Here is a 23015-nt window from a genome sequence, read left to right as displayed (position 1 = left end):
GCATTTTTTTTTTGTTATTTTGTGTTTGATTCCTTTTTCTTTTCACAGGTTCAACAGTGTATTGATTTCTTCTTATTTTGTTTTACAGTAGCCACGGAGCATGAACTGATAAGGGAGGCTTGTCTTGGGAGGGCTAAATGCCTCTACATTAGCAGGGTACACAGACTATGTACATCACTGCAATGTGAAGCTGCAATTCTAGTTCCAACCTACATATGTACTACTAATGTGTTCTACCTTATCACTTTGTGCTTTTTCTCATTCTTCCATGGGTCTATTAAGTGGTAGAAGCAGAAGAGTGGTGGCAGGCATATTTGTCCGTGCTAGCTGATGCATCTAGTGCTGGATCGTCAGAGGTCTCCAGGTCTGCTCCTACATGCCCTTTCTGTGTGCCTGCTCATGAGGTCTGGTTAACCCCAGCACATCAAAAACATGCAGCAGGTGTATGTGTGTGTGTGTGTGTGTGTGTGTGTGTGTGTGTGTGTGTGTGTAAAACAGTTTACTGATTTTTGTCTGAGCACACACACATACACAATAATGCTGGCCACTTACATAACTCTTTTGTGTAGTGGATAAAAATGTAGTTAACAAGATATTATATTTGAAAAGTAAGGCATAAAATTCATTGTACAACATTCAAGACACAGCGCCTGTAATGCATAAATGGATTTTTGACATGGACTTAGTGATGGCCTCTACCCTCAACAACATCCATTCTAAAATCAGCCCTGTTCAGACATGTGTCCAGAAGGTTGCTGAAGGCTGTGTGGGGGCTAGGTATTATGTGTTCATTTGCTTTTTACAGACCTCAGAGGTGTACAAAGTAGGTTACTATAGCTTGTGTAGAGGCAGTGTACTGTCTATGAGCAGCAAAGTGGAATTCATTTCTTTAGCTATTTGTTTTCACTTTTGTCACAACCCCACACCAAGCAAATATACTGGCGGTTGCCTTTGGGGGGTAGGGGTCAGGAGTGAGGAGGCATGTTATATATATGTATATGTATGTTGTGTCTTTCGGCTTTAGGGGTCACCACAGCGGAACTCCGGTCCGCTAATGATTGGTAGTTGATTTTTACCTGCCGAGTTACCAGCCCTGACGCACAACCTTCAACGAAGGTACGCACATTCACGCATGTCTCCACGCAGAAGACGCTCTAGCTGAGAATCGAACAGGACAGCGTCTTACTGTGAGGCGACAACGCTACCGCAGCACCACCACCGTGGATCTGTATATGTATATGACAGCAGTCACTTGAAATTTAAGACTATGGCCATTTGAACCTCTGCTTTTATCCCAGTCAAACATCAGAGGGATGCACAGGCAATGACTGTCTTTTTTGGGGGCGGTGGGGGTAGGGGGGCAGTCAGTATTCCCAGGGAGGATCTGTGTCTCCTTACAACAATTGCATATTTAGTTTATTGTGAGCTACTGTTTTGTCAGCTTTGAACATTAAGATTTAGGCACAACTTATGTCTTCCGTGAAAAAAAAATAAGACTGAAATTCTTTTCCTACTCATGATTTTTGTTCAGGCCACCACTGGATTTAAAGGTTGGGAAAAAATCTCTAAAATGTACTCTGGATTACATATAATCCTGTGGCTTCTGGGGGCCTCAGATTGAGTTATTTCCCAAACAGTTATTACTGTGCTGTCTTGGTCAGTAAAGGTATGTTGAAAGGATGCAAGGAAAACAAAGTTGAACAGCAACTTGGAATTTCTTTTCTTAACCATACTTTCTATTCAGGCCATCATTGGAGTAAATGGTTGTGTAACAAGAAAAATGCATTTTTGAGTATATAGAAAATCATGGTTTCTTGAACAAGCTGAAGAGTAAGGCAAAATGTGAGAAAAGGGAAGAAAAAAATGTGCAAGGTGTGGAGATCCCAAGAAGTGTGTGTGGGGTCAGAGTAGGGCACTGAAGGATGTCTGAGTGTGCAGGGGTGGTGAAAGAGTAGGCAGTGCTCAGGGCACCATTTCACCAAAGTCTATCCCTGTACATACAGCTGTTACAATGAAATAAATTATAGTAACTCATAATACTATGTATCCCGCGGTGTTGTCGCTTCACAGTAAGACGCTGTCTGGTTCGATTCTCAGCTAGAGTGTCTTCTGCGTGGAGACATGCATGAATGGACGTACCTTCGTTGAAGGTTGTGCGTCAGGCCTGGCAAGCCGGTACGTAAAAATCAACTACCAATCATTAGCGGACCGGAGTTCCGCTGTGGCAACCCCTAACCGGGAAAAGCCGAAAGAAATAAACAAACTCATCATACTGTGTACACAGGCCTCTCATAAGAGAATTGTAGCTACAGTTCAGTCTGTGCATATGAGTTGTAAAACTTTGCGGCATGAACTAAAAGGTTGCTTAGGAGGGGTTGCAGTGAAAGAGTGATATTCAGACATGAAATGAACAAGGGACCCAACTTCACATTTGCAAAATGCTGAAACAGACTCCGGCTGTGACTAAAGACTACGAAACTAATTTACCCAAGAAATGCTGAATTTGCAGGTATACAAAAGGCACATCAATCAGTATACGGTATACATATACTATACAAAAATGTGCATGACCGTTGGTATACAGTATACTATATACCAAAGGTCATGCACATTTCTGTATATTATTTAACCTGAATTGGATTTCAGAAAAAAAGTAGAATTAAGAAGAGACTATATGCAACAATTTCTGTCTTCATAAAACGTCAGAATGCCATGCAACTGTTAGGACATTCTGAGAACTACGCAAAAACTCTTAGTCCAGTAGTCTCCATTACCCACCATTTAGTAAAATGTAAATAATATATTAGAAGCAAGTATCACTTTTGCGTTGAACAATGAAATGAATAAATAGTACCACCAGGGAAGTGAAACCTTACTTCATGGGTCTGCTCCTTTAAGAAATTGATAGGATTACATCATAGCTCTCAGCAAAAGGGATTGTGGGGAGGAAGAACTCGCCATATTCACTGGAAAAAAAGGGGTGCTTGTTTCTGTTGTGGAATAGACCGAAGGATACATTTAACTACTGCCTCTGTTAGAAAAGACTGGACATTTGCGTTGCGCAATATGTGAAATAAAGATTACTGTTAGAGAGAGTGGCAGAACTGAAGCTTTTATGAACAGTAAATGGTTAAGCTATTTTGTAAGCGAATGAACTGAAAGAAGTAATAGGAAAGGCACTGAACGGGCTGTGCCGGTTCGGCCTTGACATCGGCTGAATTACCGTGACAGGGGGTGGGGACTCGGAAAGACATCTGTAAACGAGGAAATCACTGTTGATCTGTCAGAAGAAAAGTGATTGACAACACAGGGGTTCTTCCTGGATTGAACATTCGCTATAGAACGGTAAGTGTATTTTCCTAATTCCTTCTGTTACTTGAGTGGGTTTGTCTTTGTTTATAGTTTGGTAACTAATGGTGTTGACATTAAAGCCCTAACACAATGTTTGGATGAAAACTGCGCAGCTTTTTAACTTTTTTCCCCAAATATATGTAAGTATGTGGAATGATTGTGTTATCTAGAGCTGCATAATTTTGTCGGTGAAGTTTGGTTTACAAAATAGTGAGAATATATTGGTCTGATATTTTGTAGTCCACTTCATTTTCATTGTAGCCCTTGCATCTTTTTAAGTTTGTGATTTAATATCTACATATATGTTTTTGGTTTCTGTGGTTTATAGCTGTATATATTGAAATAGAATAATGATCTTAGTATAGGGTTGCCACCTTTTCAGATGGCCAAAGTGGGACAATTATGGTACAAACATCAGATTTTGCATGCCAAAACATACCCACGGCCAGTACAAGGGACAGAATTTCACTTTTTTGCCTAAATAAAAGCTCATCCTTGCAGCATTTTAGTTGCTTATTCTGTTTCTTATAACATTTGTGTGTTTCAGATACAGAGTAACTGTTTTATGCAATTATTACATAAAATATAGGAAATCATTTTGCCCTAATATCTCAGGAGATTTGCCATTTTTACAATTTTTTTGCGGGACACAACTGCCCAAAGAGGGACTGTCCCTCGCAAAGTGGGACAGGTGGTAACCCTATCTTAGTAAGGATAGGAGAGTAACTTGTGACGTCAGTTAATGTGAACTCCGTAATAAAAATGTAAATCACATCGCACCTGGCTTATACATTGCTGAAACGTTCATTTATTTTATTTTTAATATTTTCATTTTAGATGTTTTTGCATATTACACGCATAAGCATCATATTAATTCATTAAAAATTCATTACCTTATCTCCACCCTATTTTATGCCTCTCCAATATATACCAACCTAAGGCAATATGATCTAAACAAGCTAGAGACCTGCTACAACAAAATTGCCACAGGGGCATCCTACCGTAGTCACCACTGTCTCTCACTTGCTGAACTGGACTGGCTTGAACTCCCTCACCTCCTTCAATGGTATCAACTCTCATTTGCCCACAAACTAGTAAACCATCCACTAAATGTCCCATCCCTCCAGAATCTACTCCAACCCTGTCGCACCACCAGACCACTAAGATCCAGCAACAAAAATCACTTTCAGATCACTAAAGCCAATAACTCTGCTGGTGAAGCACTATTCTCTTGCGCCATAGCCAAATTATGGAACTCCCTCCCACCCACAATTACCTCCATACCATCATGCACCCACTTCAAAACTTTACTAAAAGCGCATCTAAAAACATGCTGGCTATGCCCTTGCAACTCCCACTCTAATATCACCCACCCCATCCAACCACTACCTTTCTTTCCACTCCACTAACTACCTTAATTATAGCAAGCTCAGATGCTCATAAGCCTAGTGCTTATTATACAGCAAGAACTTCTTATTGTAACATTTGTTAATGTCTGTTATGTACTTCACAGATAAAGATTCTAGTTGTCTACTGATGTACTATGTTCTTCATATGTAAATATGTTGTAAGTAATTGCTATGTTAAATTGTTAATCGCTATGTAATCCAATGTAACTACTGTCTGTTTATTTTAACTGTGGAGCTTTTCTCCCCGGGCCTCCGCTGAAAATGGACATGCGTCCAGTTGGACACTCCCGGTTAACAAATGTAAGTAAATAAATAAATAAATAAAATAAAAAGATCTTTATAAGTAAAACCAGCATATTTAAACCATCCCATGACCTTCCTTGTTGAAGTTGTTGGTAAGCCATTAGTATGTGTTCCACATTTCGCCCATTTGTTCCACATTATGAGGGCTAGTGTTCCTCATTTTAGAGATGGAAGGTTGAGAGCTATGCGCATAAGGGATTTTTGAACTCTTTTCTTATGGCCAAGAAAATATATCTTTCATTGTGAGGTGAATTTTTAAGGAGTGTTCACATACTCTTTAAAAAGCTAAAAGCCCTTCCCTGTAGTATTCGGGGTTTTAATGCGCTTATTCTGTGTTGTTAGCATTCTGTTGCAGTGAGGGTTGCACTGTCCCTTTATATACGGAGTCCACACCTTGTAAATTGCTTTAAATATGTGTTTCTGAGATATCCTGTAAACAGTGTATTTTTCATTTAATTCTTGTCTCGTATTTTATTTTATGCCTTCTTTTTATTCTTTCTTCAAACACCCCGCCCTAAACACACTGCCCACACCAAGGCATTCATGTTTCGCATCTGTTTTCCTGTCATGTTACCGCTGCCTCCATGGTACTGTAATTCTTTCTTTAGTGGTTGGCGCAACGTGACTCCATCCTGTGGCGGCTCATTCAAGAGTCCATTGATCGAGAGAACCTTTTCACTTCTTACTGGACCAGCAGGCCAGTAGATGTTTTGAGATTGTGCATGAACATGTCTGTTAGCCTTTTCCATTTCTTTTCCTTTAAAACATTTCATTAAAAGGAGTCTATGTATGTCCCACCTGCTGAAGTCAAGTCTGCTGTGCCACCTTTATAGTAGGGGTGACAGAGTTCCTTGAGTTGTTTTGCATTCTTCCCAAACTTAGGGTTTTTCATTGCCATTGGTTCAAAATGTGGCTTAATTTATTTTATGTGGAGAACGTAAAGTTGTTTTTTTTTCTCCCCCTCTTGTTCTTCTAGAATGCTCACTTGCTTCCCAAGGGGCTTTCAAGTTTGTGTTGTTCCTGTTTCATACTTTTTTTTTTTTTTTCTCTTGTCTTTCTAGAAGTGGGAACAGGACACTTTGGGGCCAGCTTTTGTAAGTACTGCTGCTGGTCATGTGTTTTATTCACCAAGCAGTATTTTTAAGTGGCCAAATATGAGAGAGTGGAAGCAATGAATAGAGGACACATTATTGCATAACTTTTCTTTTCTTCATTCATATATGTTTTGTATGTGTGTGTGTATGTATATATGAAAACTAGCAGAGGATGTGGGTGTAGAAGGCTTGTCCCCTCCCCAGCAAAAATGCTTGATTTGGTGTGTGTTGCTACTTTTTTAGGGCAATGTGTGTGGCTCTTCAAGGGGATTTCAGTCTGCAGTTGTTTCGTTGCAAACTGATACACACCATTGCTAATTTTGTGTGTGTGTGACTGAGATCATTCATTGAAGGGGGGCTGTGATTTGTAAGGAAATGATTTGTGGTAAGATATCAAACATTGTCTAGTTGGAGACTCAAGTAATCTGTACCAAGGTAGTGCCTGTCATACTTTGGCCATGGTGGGTTTTGGTTGTTAGGCCTGACATCCAGTGGATTGCAAATAGGTTTGGGGAGAAAATGGTTTTGTGCATGCTCCCCATATAAAATCTTTGATATCGCCTGTGTAACTGTACGGATTAAATTAGTAGCAGCAGATTTTCTTTATACTCATGGGGGTGTTCACTTTTTTTTTTTTTTTTATGTGAGAAAAGGCCTTCAAACATTCAAACTGATTCCCCTGGCCAGCTCCTAGAAGGTGGGTCAGTTTCAAAGCCTGGATGTCGTGCAACATAGACCTGCTTTGGCTTTACAAATTGTTGGGGTTTTAGTAGTATTTTAATGAATAATTTTTCAACAGTTAATTGTATGCCTTTTCAGCAAATAACAAGCTATATAATTGGCTGTCCTGTTTACTTTGAGTTTAGTGTAACCTTGCAGTTTTGATATTGTAGTAAATACAGGGGGAGAGGAAGTACAATAGAAGTTTTGCCACCTCATGTATTTTTTTTGTTTTGCTTTTGGCAAGTGACATTTTGTTGTTGGAGAATGGGTGATTTGAGTATCTGTAGCATTAAAGGTGTGCTAGAATCTTGTTGTTAACCTATTAATATAGAGGCTGTTTTTGTTCTCTCTGTTTTTAATGTCTTGGTTTCATCAAATGTCTGCTACGTCTGAGAGACCTGTATTGGAAGGTGCAGCCAAATGACAGTGGTCAGCTGTCCTACCTGAGGTGAGGAAGGTAAAGTCTCTACCACTGTGGGACCAAATTACAACATGCAGTACATGCATCAGGTCTTTCCAGGGCAGTATAGTTTAGATGTGTGTACTCACTTCCATTGGACATTATGTGGGATAGTGCAAGTTAGGGAAAAAAAAAAACTTTTCTTATCTTCTGTTGGTGGCTGCTTGCTCCTAATCCCACTGTGCTTCTGCCTCCGTAGAGAGCCCAGTAACTTACTGCTACTAACCATGTAGACAGTTACAAGCACTCTGGGTTGAAGGAAGGAAGGAAGGAACAGGGAAGGGAATCAGGCGGGGTGACTAGATGTTGAATAAGCTACAGTATCCTGTTTCCAAAAAAACTGCATTTTGACTGATTGGTAGCTTTGTTCTAATCTTTTGCAGCATGTTATACATTTTTCCATGCATTTTTCTTTTGTTGCATTATTTTTAACTTTTTGAATATGCATTTTCATACAGGCAACTGTACCGAACTAATTAAACACCACAATTTCTGTCATGTTTTAGCTGAATCCTGACCTTTTAAAAAGGTAACTGTTATGAAATAGGACCTTTTATTGATTTATGCAGCTGTGTTTTATGTGCAGAATATATTTTAGTAACTGTAGTAATAGAGACCAATATAGGTAAACAAGCAGAGCCTGCATGTTGGATAGAGGCAAGATGTCACTTGGGCTCGTAACGTTTTTTGTGAAGCCGTCTGAAGAAAGGGTTGGGAACCGCAGATAAAGGAATGTCCTGCTATCCTGCCTGAAACCTGTGTAACTTTAGCATTGTTTGTACAACTTCTCATGACCAGGAGTTGCAAAAGGAAGGTTCTATGATTCTCTACTCTGAACAAGTGTGTGTTGGGAGGTAATGAGGATTGTTGAATTGCATCCTTCACTTTGGGAAGGAACTATGTCTTGTGTCCACTTTGTGTAGCATTACTGTAGGAGAGAGTTTGACTGACTAGTCTCCTGTAGGATGATTTTATAGCTGTGTACCTCACCCCACAGCCCCATTCACTGGCCTTTTATGGTTTCCTGCCTGGGGATAGTGGCCACACAGTGAAGTATTAACATTTGGTACTGTCTGGAAAAGAGAGAGAAGGGGTTCCGTAGGATGTTAAGAGCTGTTGTGACCTTGCTGAACATTTAAGAAGGGATGATTCTAAGACGTCGTCAGAAAGACTTGTTTAAAATGTGACATATTACAGTGTGCTGCTATGCTGCTATTGAACAGCATCTACTTGTTACTGTAGAACTTCAGTTCAGTGAGTATATGATAAGGAAGTGGCTCAGGAAGCTGCTCCAAATGTTGGGGAAAAGTAATGAGCATGACTTGTTTAACAAATTTAAAAAAAATAGGCCTTTAAATGGAACTTGTAAACTTATGTTTTTGATAGAAGAGTCCTCAAAAATGTTAGTCTGTACATAGAGAGAAAACTTTAAGGTCACATCACCATAGCTCTCAACCTCCATCTCCAAAATGAGAAACACTAGCCCTCATAATGTGGAACAAATGGGCAAAATATGTAACACATACTAATGGCTTACTAACAACTTCAACTAGGAAGGGTCATATGTTGGTTAAAATATGCTGGTTTTGCTTATAGAAAATATCTTTTAATTAATAGGATTAATTTCTATTTATCCTGAATATCAGTTAAAATATTCCTAACATTGTATGTGTGACAGACCGTTTCAGTGTGGAACTTTGAGGAACATGAACTTTTTAAGACCTAAATGAGGTACATTCCTCGTAATGTGGTACACTTGAGAGGTATGCACATCACTCGTGAGGCCAATACTGTTTAAACTATATGTTTAGTAATTTGCAGCAGTTTTAAAGTTATTCTCTTGGACGAATTTATGCTGCGATTGCAGAATCTCATTAAGTCAACTTGTGGTTGTATGAAGATTAACATCTGCATAAAACAGTTTTTGATAATCGCATTCTGCATCATGCAAATAGCTATATATGCAGTAATTTTTCTTTTATTTTTTTCCCTTTGGTATATCCAAATGTAATTGAAATGTTTTTTTTCTTCTACAGCCACATATTGTATTATGCAAGCTCTGTATCCTTAATCATATGTATAAGTAAGCATTTTGTATACTTACGTGTGCAGGTAACCAATATGTATATTATTTTCAGTATTATAAATTAAATGGATTTAAATGTCAAGCTTTTCTCCCCGTGTCTCCTCTGACGAAGACAATTTGTCTTGGTCAGACTTTCCTGGTCAACAAAGACAAGTATGACATCTGACAGACTGTAAATGTGGATTAAGCACTTCAGGCTTGCATTCCCATGCCTACTCGGCATGTAATAGATGTTATAGGGTAAAAAGCCTCTTGTTGTCGTAAAGGTTGATAAGTAATATAGACCTCACTAATAGAAAAAACTACAGCCCATTATTCCCTGCAAAGTTTACTGTAAGTTACTTCCTTAGTATGGTGTAACCTTGAAGGTTTGTGGAAGATGTTGGCATAAAAATAATATTTAGTTGGTAATTTACTCGTATTCATAATACTAATGGTCATAATTTCAGTGTTTGATCTTAAACTGGTCACATATTATTTATTTATTTATTTATATTTGTTGACCGGGAGTGTCCGACTGAACGTAGGTCCATTTTCAGCAGAGGCCCGGGGAGAAAAGCTCCACAGTTAAAACAAACAGACAGTAGTTACATTGGATTACATAGCGATTAACAATTTACATAGCAATTACTTAACAACATATTTACAGATGAAGAACATAGTACATCAGTAGTCAGTAGTTACATTGGATTACATAGCGATTAACAATTTACATAGCAATTACTTAACAACATATTTACAGATGAAGAACATAGTACATCAGTAGTCAACTAGAATCTATCTGTGAAGTACATAACAGACATTAACAAATGTTACAATAAGACATTCCTGCTGTATAATAAGTACTAGGCTTATGAGCATCTGAGCTTGCTATAATCAAGGTAGTTAGTGGAGTGGAAAGAAAGGTAGTGGTTGGATGGGGTGGGTGATATTAGAGTGGGAGTTGCAAGGGGATAGTCAGCATGTTTTTAGGTGCACTTTTAGTAAAGTTTTGAAGTGGGTGCATGATGGTATGGAATTGTGGGTGGGAGGGAGTTCCATAATTTGGCTATGGCGCAAGAGAATAGTGCTTCACCAGCAGAGTTATTGGCTTTAGTGATCTGCAAGTGATTTTTGTTGCTGGATCTTAGTGGTCTGGTGGAGCGACAGGGTTGGAGTAGATTCTGGAGGGATGGGACATTTAGTGGATGGTTTACTAGTTTGTGGGCGAGTGCGAGTTGATACAATTGAAGGAGGCGAGGGAGTTCAAGCCAGCCCAGCTCAGCAAGTGAGAGACAGTGGTGACTACGGTAGGATCCCCCTGTGGTGAATTTGGCGATTTTGTTGTAGCAGGTCTCTACCTTGTTTAGATCGCATTGCCTTAGGTTGGTATATATTGGAGAGGCATAAAGTAGGGTGGAGATAAGGTGGGAATTTGCTGTTGAAATCTTTGCTGCTTTGGTGAGAAGTTGCTTATTTCTGTAGAACGCACCTAGTTTTTTGTGGACTTTTTTATGGTCATGGATATGTGAATGTCAAATTTTAGTTTGTCTGTTTCCACTCCTAGCAATTTGGTGTGTTCAGTTGGGTATATAGCGGTGTTGTCTTTTGCTGTGATGTTAAAGTGAGAGTTGTTTTGAGTATGTTTGGTGGGTTGGAAGATGAATAGTTTAGTTTTGTTTGGGTTGAGTATTAATTGGGCATTGGATAACCAAGTTTCAACAGAGGAAAAGGCTTCCTGTGTGACTTTTTGCAGTTTGGGTAGGGGCTGGGCTGAGCAGATGATGGTTTGAGTCATCTGCGTATTGTATGAGTGTGCCATGTTTGATGGCAGAGGCTAGATTATTGGTGAAAACAGAGAAGAGTAGGGGTCCAAGGATGGATCCTTGGGGACCCCCTATGGAGACGGGTTGTTGGGGAGATATGTCATTCTGCCATACAACGGATTGTTGGCGGTCGGACAGGTAACTCTGAAACCAGTTGGTGACCTATTGTGAGAAGGATTGGGGAGATATGTCATTCTGCCATACAACGGATTGTTGGTGGTCAGACAGGTAACTCTGAAACCAGTTGGTGACTGATTGTGAGAAGGATAGGTTATTGAGGACAGAGATAAGTTGTTTGTGTGGGACCATGTCAAATGCTTTAGCTAGGTCTAGGAAAGTAACAGAGAAGAGATAGCCATTGTTTTTATGCTGAAGGATAGTGTTAGTAAAGGAGAGTAAGGCAGTGGTGGTGCTATGGATTGGTCGGAAACCATGCTGAGTATTGGAAAGGAGGTTGTTAGTAAGGAGGTAGTCTGAGACCTGAGAGTGTATGCATCTCTCTAGTATTTTGGAGAGTGGAGAGAGAATAGCTATGGGGTGGTAATTGGTTAGTTCTGTGGAGGGTCCGCCTTTCTGGAGGGGAATTATATGTGATACTTTCCACAGTGTGGGAACGTAACTTTCTGACAGAGATCGGTTAATCAAGATGGATACTGGGTAGGCCAGAGCATCAGCTGCGATTTGTAGGTATTCACTTGGGAGATTGTCTGCTTCTAATTTGGTGGGCTTAAGTTTAGTTAAGAGTATTTTTATGTTGGAGGTAGGTACAGGAGAAAAAGAGAAGGCGGTGGGGAGATTACTAGTTGAAGGTGTGGGTTGGAAGTAAAATTTCAAGACTTAAAAGTATTGTTCCCATAGAAAGTTAGTAAGCTAAGATTATTTTTATATATATTTTTACATTTGTATTTTTGGGGGAAATGTAGTAATTTAATTCATATGGTTTTCACACCAAGTTGAACATGTTAAGAGTGAAGTCTGGGGCAGCAGAAAGTAGAGTGCTGTACATTATGATGAAAATCCTGACAGTGTTTGTAAGGAATTTTACTATTGGGATGGTGTTAAACTATCTTGGTTCACAGGAAGATAATACTTTACTGTCAGAAGTAATACAAATCCAGTATGAATGAAAAGATCATCAAGTTCTGTTCACATGGTTCTATGAGTACTGAGAAGGAGCAGAAAATGTAACCTTGCTTTCAATGTACAAGACATCCAGAAAGGGGATACAATGCATTGAGCATACCATTGCAAGTATTATCCATTAGTTTCAAATAAGTTAGGATCCCCTTATTAGAAATGGAACCTACCATTTGCAGCCATCAATTCTTCATTGCCACTAACAGCTATACACTCAAAGAAGAAATTGTCAATATTATTGTAGTACTTTAACTGTATATAACAGCAGTGCACAAAAACATGACCACCCTATAGACCAGTTTCAGCAGCAGTAATATAGCCAAAAAGCATTGTTTTAAAACTGCAGGTAAATTTGTAGCTTACTGTGCTTCTGTTTGTGGGTTTTGTGTCTTATATTTAAAATTGTTCAAAACTAACTCAATAGTGTAGAATTTCAGGGCATGGATAAAGTAGATGTAATGTTCTATGTGTGCTGTGCTCACTGTAGATTCTTGAGAGTTGAGAGGGTTGTAGATGGATTCTCTTTCCTATAAATGTTTCAGACGTTGGTGAACTTGGGCTTGATACTGTTGTGACTTCAAGAGGTGTGTAGTACTCTGTTATATCATACCCAAAGCTAAGAGCATGAAGAAACTGCTCAAAAACTGTTGAGAGCTGTACCTTGGGCAAGGTGGGATGGTGGATAAACGTCTGCTGTCCTATAGTGCTCCTTTCAGCTCTGAGTGCCAGTAATGTTGTGATACATGCTTAGCATAGTTAATGAAAATGGTCATAGTAGCTGGTAACCATTCTCACCCTATCCCTAAAGCCTTTTGAGACGGTGGTTGAAGTTAGCATGGTAATTCATTGACTTGTTTTCATTACTCTCAGCCTCTAAACACAAGAAATCTGGACAAAAACGAAATTGTTAATGTACGGACAAAGGCCCAAAATCAGGAACATTTATTTTTTTATTTTGCTATTATAAAGAAAGTTGCTAGAGTAGCAGGTTTTGCTTTTGCTTGCCTTCTCCAAGAAGTATGAAGCATATTAAGTGACTTCAATCCTGTGCGATTTTCCTGAAAAACACACCTTTTATGAGGAATAGTCCAAAATTATGAGACACAAATGTGGGCAGTTGATACGTTTGTATTGTACATTCACTCAAAGCTTGCCTAGCAGTCAGTGGTGATTTTCCAAAACTACCTGCTTCAAAAAAGGTGACTGCCCCAAGAACTGTATAGGTTTCTTAGTATTTATTTATCAGTCAGTCTGCAGACTATTGTACAACTAACTAATATCCAGGCAGAGACCAAAGGTAATAATCAAACTCTGTGCTTGTGAGGAAAGTACCTTAACCATTATGCCTGTCCCTAAACCTCACCATTGGTCAGAATCAAACCCTGTACCATATATTGGGTAAAGACCTTGGCCATTATTGACTGCTAGAAGTATAAAAGCAGCAGCTATCAGTGCCTTATCCTTACTGAATAGTGAAGATGTGGATTCATGTTGTCTTCTTTTTGATGTCTGTATTACCAAGTCCTGGCTAAGCGAAATAGTACTGCTAAAAACCAGAACAGGAGTTTTTGCAAGAGCCCCCCCCCCCCCCCAACTTTTGTGAACTAACATCATGGTTACATGGAAGTAGGGAAAGGTTAGACTGATTTGCTGATGGTTTTCAGTGGCCCTGTTTCACCTGATTTGGATTTACTGTTGTGGCCTTTGACCAGCTGTCAGGTTCCAAAATGTTTTGACTGGGTAATTAAATAAATCAGACTAATCAACCACAAGTGGAGCTGTGTCATAGAAGAAGTCCGTTAAGAAATTAACCAGTTATACATGAATATCTTGTCAGAAAATCTGCATTTCACTTTTTTAGCCTTAAAGGTTGTTATTAGCAATGTATCTGATTCTGTGATCTTTTGAGCTTACTAGATTGTGCAACTCTTGTCCGGTCTTGAACAATTTTTTGTTTGTACTATATTTGTACATACTGTGCAGCCATATTGACTCGGCATGCTTATGTTAAAAGGCAGGGTTTTACAATTAATGCGCACACTTTTTCAGGGATGTAGTTTGCTGTCAGTTAAAAGTGAGTGATAGAAACAATCTTAAATTGTAGAGTTATATAATTTTATCTTAAACCAGCTCTCCAACCTTTAACATTTCAATGTTGTCCTTTCTAGGGGTATTGTGGCAGTAGAGGTCAAGAATATGTATCCTTCTGGTTGCTGTAGTCTTTCTGATATGTACATAGAAAGGTACTGATCCCAGAACATTTGCATCAGGGCTGTTTTTACCATTGATTCCTGCTGTCTGTCTCCTTTTCCTCCTCTTTAGAAATTCAGCATCCCTTCCTTTCGAGAAGAATATTTCTTTCTGGACATGTATCATGGTCCTGGACATTCATCATGGTTCTGTTTATCAGTGATCCCTGCTGTCTGCCCGCCTCTCGATAGAAAATCTGCATGACTTACTTTTCTTCATCATTAACTGGGTTGTTGGTCTTCCTTTTTAAGTAGTATGAGAGTTTAAATACATGTTATTAAAGGAGCAATTTCTCTCACCTGAGGGGTTCAAAAATGTTCCTCTCAGATCCAAGACAGCTGTTTTGAAAGCAGCCAGTCCAGTAGTCAAAAAAAAAATAAAACTGTTTTGATCATATAATGAAAGACACATTTGTTTCCAGTTGTACACGATGTGCATGCACATTACAGTATTTCTTATTTGCTGTTCCCAACCTTTTAGAGGAAACAAAATCTCTCGACCCATCCCAATTCTGATCCTAAAGTCACAGACCTATACAGGTACTGTGTAAACCTTAGCAAAGTGACATTTCAGTTTAATGAAATTAAGTACAATATTGGAATATGTCAAAATTTGACCAACATGCTGTACTATACTGTTTGTGAACAAGTAGCTGAGTCTGCTGAGAAGTAGTTGAGGCTATTGCGGCCAAGAAATTGAAATTTTCTCTGTATTGTGAACTGCAGTTTATTATAGTCTAGGCAGGTGGCCACTCGTGAAAAGTGTCTGAGGTAGTGGGGCAGAGAGATGAACTCATATTTTCTAGGTAAGTAGTTGTTTAATGGTTTGTGACTTACTGGGTTTGTAGATGTCTTTGTCTAGTGCTTAGTTTGGCTGGTTATTCAGTCAAGGAAACTTATTTGGCATTTCTTTTTCATGTGGACTACATATATTCTGCATTCTGTTGAAAAAGCTGCTTAGGAATGTAGTGTCCACCATGTTGACAGAGAAGTTTCTGTTGCCAGCCCAATTGTTTTTAATGATTCTGTAAATTGTTCAAATGAATTATCTATCTTAGTATTACACTGGTATACAATCCCAAAGTGCAAGTAAATATTTGGGTGAAAAACTTTACTGTGTCTCTTGTTTTAAGTGCTGATGAGCATTCACAAGTATGTATTTAGAATTGCTGTTCAGTTGAGGTTCATAGGTTCATACTAGGCTATCTGCCCTAGAGCATTTATAAGCCTAGCCAGAGTGTTTGGCTTTCGCCACCCATTTTAAATTAATTTTGCTGTGCCCTTTTTCGAGGTTAGTATACTGTGCCTCTGTCTAACAGTGACACAGAAGTGATACCCGGGGTAAACCTACGATCTCCCATCCACTCATCAAGATTCATTTTGAAGAGAGTCAATGAGGGACTCTGCCTAACCTGAACTGGGATTTTATTCCAGAGTGAAGGGAGCCTCTGGGTTATGAATCTGTCCCTCCAGCATGTCCTATTTATTTCAGTGCTGAGGTTCAAGTCTCTCGAGTGCGTAGCTCGATGGGATTTGGATTTTCTGAGATGCAGCATGTCCATTAATTCTGGGTTGGACATGGCTTTATACGTCAGGCACAGATCGCCTCTGAGCAGGCGGTATGCCACTGAGTAGAGCTGGAGTTTCTTTAACCGGGCAGCTTATGGCATCTGTTTGAGCCCTTTGATCCTCTTGGTGAGGTATTTTTGGGGTCTTTCCAGTTGCTGCAGGTGTCTGGTAAGGTACATCCCAAAAGGGGCATTGTACTCAATTATGGGCCTGATGAGGGATGAGTAAAGAGGCACGATGACCTCCCCTGATCTAGATGTGAATCCCTTCATGATTAGGTGGGCTATATAAAATGTTTTTCTAACCACTTTGGCCACGTGGTTGTCAAATGAGAGATTGCTATCAACTTCTGTCCTTAATGGATTACCACCTATGTGGTAATTTGTGGGAACTTTGTTTTTGCCAAAGGGGGTGACTATACACTTTTTGGCGTTTAGCTTGAGGCCATAGCTCTGGCATCAGTTGTCTGTTTCTATGAGGCCCTTTTGGAGGATGCTTGTGTCGGCTGGAGAGTCGATTATGGCGCCCAGTTTGCAGTCATCTGCGAACTTGGTCAGCCACAGTCCTTCCGTGTTGGCCTGTACCTCCGAGAAATATATACCGAACAAGAGAGGTCCCAGGACTGAGCCTTGTGGGACACCACTTGTAACTGGTTTGGAGTCTGACATGGCTCCAGCAATTCTAACCATGTGGGTTCTGTTCTTGAGCCAGTTTGCAACCCATCTAGTGACATAGGGGTTTATATTTAAGCTGGTGAGCTTATCTATAATGCCCGAGTGGGGTATTGTATCGAAGGCTTTTGCGAGGTCCAGGTAAGCTGTGTGGACCACCTTCCCCTCGACAGTGGCCTTGGTGACTGTGTTTCAAAGAAATCGACCAGGTTTAAGAGGCAGGATCTGCCCTTAACAAAGCTGAACTGGGTAGGATCCAGTGTCTGTAGGTCCCCGATATCTTTATTTATGAGGTCCATGATAATGCTTTCCATAGATTGCAGACCAAGCTAGTCAGGCTTATGGGGCGATAGTTTCCAGGATCTATTGAGGCACCGCCTTTGTGGAGCGGGACCACTGTTGCTGTACGCCACTCTTTGGGTACATATCCTGTAGTAAGGCTGAGATTGAACAGTAGTTTTATGTTTGGGTTTAGCTCTTCTTGGAGTTCATGTAGGAAGCAGCCTGGGACACCGTCTGGTCCCATTGATGCTGTGTTTTTTGCTTTGGAGAGGGCTGCTCTTACCTGAGCAACTGAGATGTCAGGGGGGCAGCACTCTGCTGGGATAGATATTTGCCCTTTTGGTGGGGGGGGGGGTAGTTTGCGCTGAACCTGTCAGCTAGGATGTTGGCAGTGTCTGTGGGTTCGGTGTATTTTTTGTCATTTTGGACTAATTCTGAGCATATCTGGGAATTCCCACCCAGGTTCCTAACATAACTAAAGAAAGTCTTGTGATTATCCTTAGTGTCCTGTGCAATTTTTCTCTCAAAGCTGGCCTTAGACGATTTTATGAGTGCCCGTAGTTTTTTGCTAATACTGATCAGAGATGCCTTCCCTTTTTGGGATTTTGCTCTATCATGTAGTAGCTTCCTCCTTCTATTGTATAGTTTGTTTATGGCTGGGGTCCACCAGACAGGACGTCTGCCTTTGGAGGATTGGATCTTGGTTTTATTTGGGATTGCATGATCTATGCATTCCCGAAGGTGTTCATAGAATGCGTTTTATAAAGGATTCTGCGGTCTGGGCCGTATTTTCCACAGGCCCGGGGGCTTTGAAGGATTCCACCTCGGTTTTGAGGAGTGTGAAATTTGCTTTAGGGAAGTTTTTCACTGTGGTTTTCTGGGTAGGGTGTGGGGTAGGGATGTGAATATCCAGTGAGATTAGTTTATGGTCTGATCTTACCAGTGAGGGATATACTTCTGGTCTGGAGCATAGAGTCCCCATGTTGGTGATGATCAGGTCCAGTATGTTTTCCCCTCTTGTGGGAGTAGTAACAAGTTGTTCCATACCATTTCAGTTTATAAATTCTAGGAACCTTTGGGCTAGGGTGTTGGAGCTAGAGTAATGCTCCCAGTCTATGTTTGGGTAGTTGAAGTCGCCCAATATAATGGTGTTTGGAGAGACCTTCATATTTTCCTGTGTTCTCAGGAAGGCCGAGTGGGGTTCCTGGGTTTGGGAGGGTGGTCTGTAGCAGGCTATAAACTAGAAGGCAGTTTTACCCACTGTTAGTTGCACATGGATAGTCTCTGATGCTTCGTGCTGTGCCACCAACCTGGAGGTGTGGGTATCTTTGACGAATATTGATACTCCCCCCTCCTTTTATGGTTCGGTCCAGGTTTTGGGGCTGAAAAGCATGGTATGAGGTATAACCTGGTAGTGCTGGGGTGCTCTCGGGAGCCTTGAACCAGGTTTCAGTTACTGCACAGATATCAGTGTTCTCCATGCTAAGGAGAGTTTTGAGTGTGTGCATCTTGAGGTTTAGACTTCTGGCGTTGAGTAGCTTTACTCTTAGTTTCTTATCCCTTGTGATACCTATGGAGGTGGGTTTGTCTTTTGGGCCTTGCCTAAAAAAGGCACTATGGGGGTAGCAAGAGCCTTTGCCAATATCCGAAAGCCCAGGGGTGACGGGTGCAAGCCGTCCCTAGCGAAGCATCGTGGCTTGTCGAGCATGTCATCCCAGGCTGACAGGCATTGGATCCCCTTTGAATGACACCAATACTTAAGCCAATTGTTGAAATTGATCATCTTGTCTTCATATTGTGGCATCATTCTTGGTGAGGGTAAGATGCTACTCAAGGTCAGGGTCATACCGGCCTGGGCTACATGCTCAGAGAGCTCCTCTATGTCTCTTTTCATGTAGTCCAGGGAGGTACGTCTCGGGTCATTCACACCAGCATGGAAATGACTGCGTCATATTTGTACTTGCCTCGGAGTGACCTGAGTGCTTGTGTTATGTGGCGGATCCTAGCGCTCGACAGACAGCTCACCGTGACCTTCTCCTTGTTCAGCCTAGTGAGCGGGACGTCAGTGTGCCTGATGATAGAGTCACCTATTACAAGTGTATCAGGTGTGTTGTTTAGCCTTAAGGGCTGTGACTACGCTGGCTTTGTGAGCTATGTGTTGCACGTGTTTTGTATTGGGGTAGCGGTTGCTTGAGTGTCTGCTTTGGAGGTCTCTGCTGCTTAGGCAGATTTTTATTTAGAGCCTCCGAGTATGTTTTTGTGTGTTTGGTTTGCTGTCGTGGTAGGTCTATGTGAGACTGGAATTGTAGTGAGTGTGGTTTCCTTCTCCTACTGACTGGTTACGCCAGTACTGAGTTGAGAGAGCTTAGCCTCCAGTTTGGCTATATGGTTGCATCTCTCTTATGTGTTGGAATTTGTTGGGAGGAGGAGAGGGTTGTCTGTGTACATGAGGCAGTTGTAACATTGCCTCAAGATTCCCAGATTCACCAGCTGGACCGGAGAGGAGATTGACAACTGACCTTTGGACATGCTAGAATAGTATTGGGAATTCCTTTATAATTGTAAAAAGGGCCAATGGGGAACAAGGTACTCAAGGGGAGTTTGTGAGGGTGTAGTGCTTTTAATTTTTTAGTGCTGACTTAGTGAGCAAGTGCCAGGTAACTTAAATGCAATGTGTTACAGGTAACTTAAATGCAAAAACGACAAACAGTAACTTTCTTTCAAGTGAAACAAGGAAATAAGTACAGTAAGCAATGCAGATATCACTAGGGATCCACAGAAGCGCTGAAAAGCCGCATTTTAGGTGGAATTAGCGTTTCAGGAAAATAACAAGCAAACAAACAACAAGCATACAAACAAAGCTAGATTCAGCAGGCCTGGATCTAGTCTATGCTACAGCAAACAAGGTGTACCAATTTCAGTAAGAAACAGTTCAAATATGCAGGCACTATAAGCCTTTAACCAGAAATTCCCAGCTCAGAAGGGCAGAGTCCAGCCTCTCCTCCCACAAGAGTGCAGACCACGAACCCTCTTAATGTAAAATAACTGGCCTGAAGCCCAAGTGCTTAAACCAGAATTAATACACTTTTAGAATAACAGACACTGAGCCCTCAATCAGCAGTTCCCAACTTAGAAGGATGTAAGCTACCAGTTCTGCCACTACAGTGCAGACCACAAACCTTCTTGATGTAAAACAACTGGTCTGAAGCCCAAGTGCTTAAACTAAAAGGCTTAGAATGAGTTACACCAAGCAGTAATAAATACAATTGAGTACTTTTAAGATGACACAAAAGCAAAATAAGGTAGGAAGAAACACAAATACAGTAAAAGCAGATAATTTTTTTTTTAAGTGGAAAGAGAGAAAGGAAAGAGAGAAAGGAGTAGCAGAAACTAAGCTGATTGGCCTTCTCAAATGTTCTCCCTGACTGGGAGGAGGGTCCCAGATCAAATTTACACTAGGGGCGGGCAACTGCAAAGCCACCAACTATAAAAACACTACACCAATAGGTGTTAAAGATGAAAGCATCAGTGTAACACCCATCACTAGACACATTATTTTGCTTGGTCATTTTTAAAGGATTTTAAACATGTTTAACTTTTACTCTGTCAGTGTTGTGGTGATTACTGACGCTAGAAATTCTTCATGTTAAATTATCTCAACCAGTTCCAGCATATTGATTTCCCGGCAGCTCTATGAACAAGGATTGCATTAAGGATTTATATAGACTGCACATTAGAATCGTGTCACCTAGAAGCAGCAGTTTTTAATATGAGATCCAACATTTCCAGAGCCTTAGCATTAATTGTTGAAACGTGATCTGTAAAGGACTGATTGATGCTAATAAGTAATATTGAAGTCGTTAACAGATGCAGCTCCCATTAAAGGGTCCCCTCAAAGAATTAATATCCATAATAATGTTAGGGTTCACAGGTACACAATGTTACATTTGCTATAGCTGAACTTTAGTCCAGGTTTGCTAGTCAATAAATTGATTACTACATCCTAAATCAGTATTCCTGGACAATGTTTTTTTTTTAATTAATTAATTGCTTGCTTGCTTGTGGCCCATTTACAGTGGAGACCCAAGGAGAAAAGCTCCAAACACATGAGAGGATTACAGAAATTCATAAATTATAACATCAAAATTCAAATGGAGAGAAAACTAAGCTATGCAAAAAAAGTATTTCAACATCTAAATTCAACCAGAAAACAGGCTATACAAAAAAATTGTACATGAAAGCAAATAATAGCAATGCATGCACCCTTCCCTGAGAAGCAAATTTTTATTTACATATATACAAGCAGTGCTTTGAATTAGTAGAACAGATAAGAAGACAACATGTTCATATGCAAGAGATGATGGAGAAGATGTGAGAGAGGAGTGAGGAAGAAAGGTAAACTGTGGGGTGCTTTAAGTTGGTGCCTGACAATGACAAAGTTTTGAGTTAAGTAAATGGTATTTGAGTTTTTCTTTAAAGTGTGCTGGGTGGATGATGGAACATATATCTATAGGGAGTTTGTTCCAAGCTTGTCCAGTGGAGTGTTTATAGAGGAGTTTGCCTATAGTTTTTTTGGGTTGGTGGGGTGCCTTCTGTGCGGAGTCTGCATGTCCTCCCTGTGGTCGTGTGGGTTTCCTCTGGGTGCTCCGGTTTCCTCCACATCCCAAAGACATGCTGTAGGTGGATTGGACACAATCTAAATTGGCCCTAGGCATGCGTGTGTGCCTTCTGTGAAAGGTTGGGTGTCGGGCTGGCAACTCAGCACCGTAAAAATCCGCTTCCAGTCATGAGCGGACAGGTGATCCGCTGTGGCGACCCCTAACTGGGAAAAGCCAAAAGAAGAAGATGTGAGGAGTAGTTGCTGACGAAGTGCAAAGAGACCAAGGTGGTATATAACTAGAGATGAAGGAAGAGACAGAAGGACAGGATGAAGGCTTATTAAGAATGTAACGTAGCATTTGAAGTTGAGATAGAAGTAGAAGCTGAGGGAATTCAAGCTACTGGAATAAGGTTTTAAAGCAAGGCAGTGATGTGTATTGTAAGGTGAGTTTGTGACAAACCTGGCTATTTTATGGTAGGCAAGTTAGAGTTTGTTTTAAGGTTGTGGTTTGAATATTAGTGAGTACAGGGGCAGCATATAGGAGGGAGGGTAGGAGAAGGGCTTGTGGAAGGGAGAGTCTAGCATTAGTAGTGAGAATTCTTTTATTACGGTATAGTAACCTGAGTTTCTGGTTTGTCTTTTTTATGCATTGGAGCAGATGGAGGTTGAACTTGAGTTCATCATCAATGATGACCTCCAAGAATTTTGTGTCAGCTTCGGGTTGGATTATGGTCTTATTTGTGGATGAAATTTCAAAGGTGGATTTGTGGTGCATGACAGATCAGGGCAGAAAGAGTAAGAGTTTGGTCTTTTTGTGGTTCAGGATTAGTAGGTTATTGGATAGCCGCAATTGTGTGTGCAACCTTGCAGTTAATAACTTGCTGAAGCATCCTATTGCAATTTGAACTTGTGGAATTTATAGGAAACTTGATTACAGCTGAGCCAACAGCAGATCCCCAAAGTACTCCAGTAGGACTGCCTGTCTATGTGGCGACCAACCTAGGACAGTAACTATTTATTTTTGGCCTATAAGGCAATTTTGCTTCCATGCTACTGTGCGAGGGTTGGCTCCAGAAACAGGCAGATTGCTTATGTCATCATGTGTCAGTGCTGTGAAATGGCTTGACTAAGTTGAGCAACACTTCAGTTTTTCCAGTTGCCCATTCCATTAGGGTGGACTCCTGATCATTTTAGCTTTTTATCTTATTCCACACCTTTACCAGGATCATTATTGCTTAGCACTGACCAAGTACCTTGTAATAGTCATATACAGCTA

General features: G+C 40.5%; 1 protein-coding gene across 6 annotated transcripts in view; it reads left to right on the top strand.

Moving 5' to 3' along the window:
- Positions 1-2923: 2923 nt before the first annotated feature.
- The window catches only part of KLC1 (kinesin light chain 1), a 1225216-nt gene continuing 1205124 nt past the window's right edge, over positions 2924-23015 (top strand). For 2 of the 6 annotated variants that reach the window (XM_044074508.1, XM_044074510.1), the window contains exon 1: positions 2925-3345. The gene's annotated coding sequence lies outside the window, so the exon portion shown is untranslated. Of the gene's footprint in view, positions 3346-23015 lie in introns of all 6 variants that reach the window. The other 4 variants (XM_044074513.1, XM_044074512.1, XM_044074509.1 and 1 more) reach the window with 3 other exon arrangements.

The sequence above is a fragment of the Protopterus annectens genome, chromosome 6.part0 (genome assembly GCF_019279795.1).
Source record: "Protopterus annectens isolate FY-2018-M chromosome 6.part0, PAN1.0, whole genome shotgun sequence".
In the NCBI taxonomy this organism is placed as follows: Eukaryota; Metazoa; Chordata; order Ceratodontiformes; family Protopteridae; genus Protopterus; species Protopterus annectens.
This window is presented reverse-complemented; position numbering and strand designations above follow the sequence as displayed.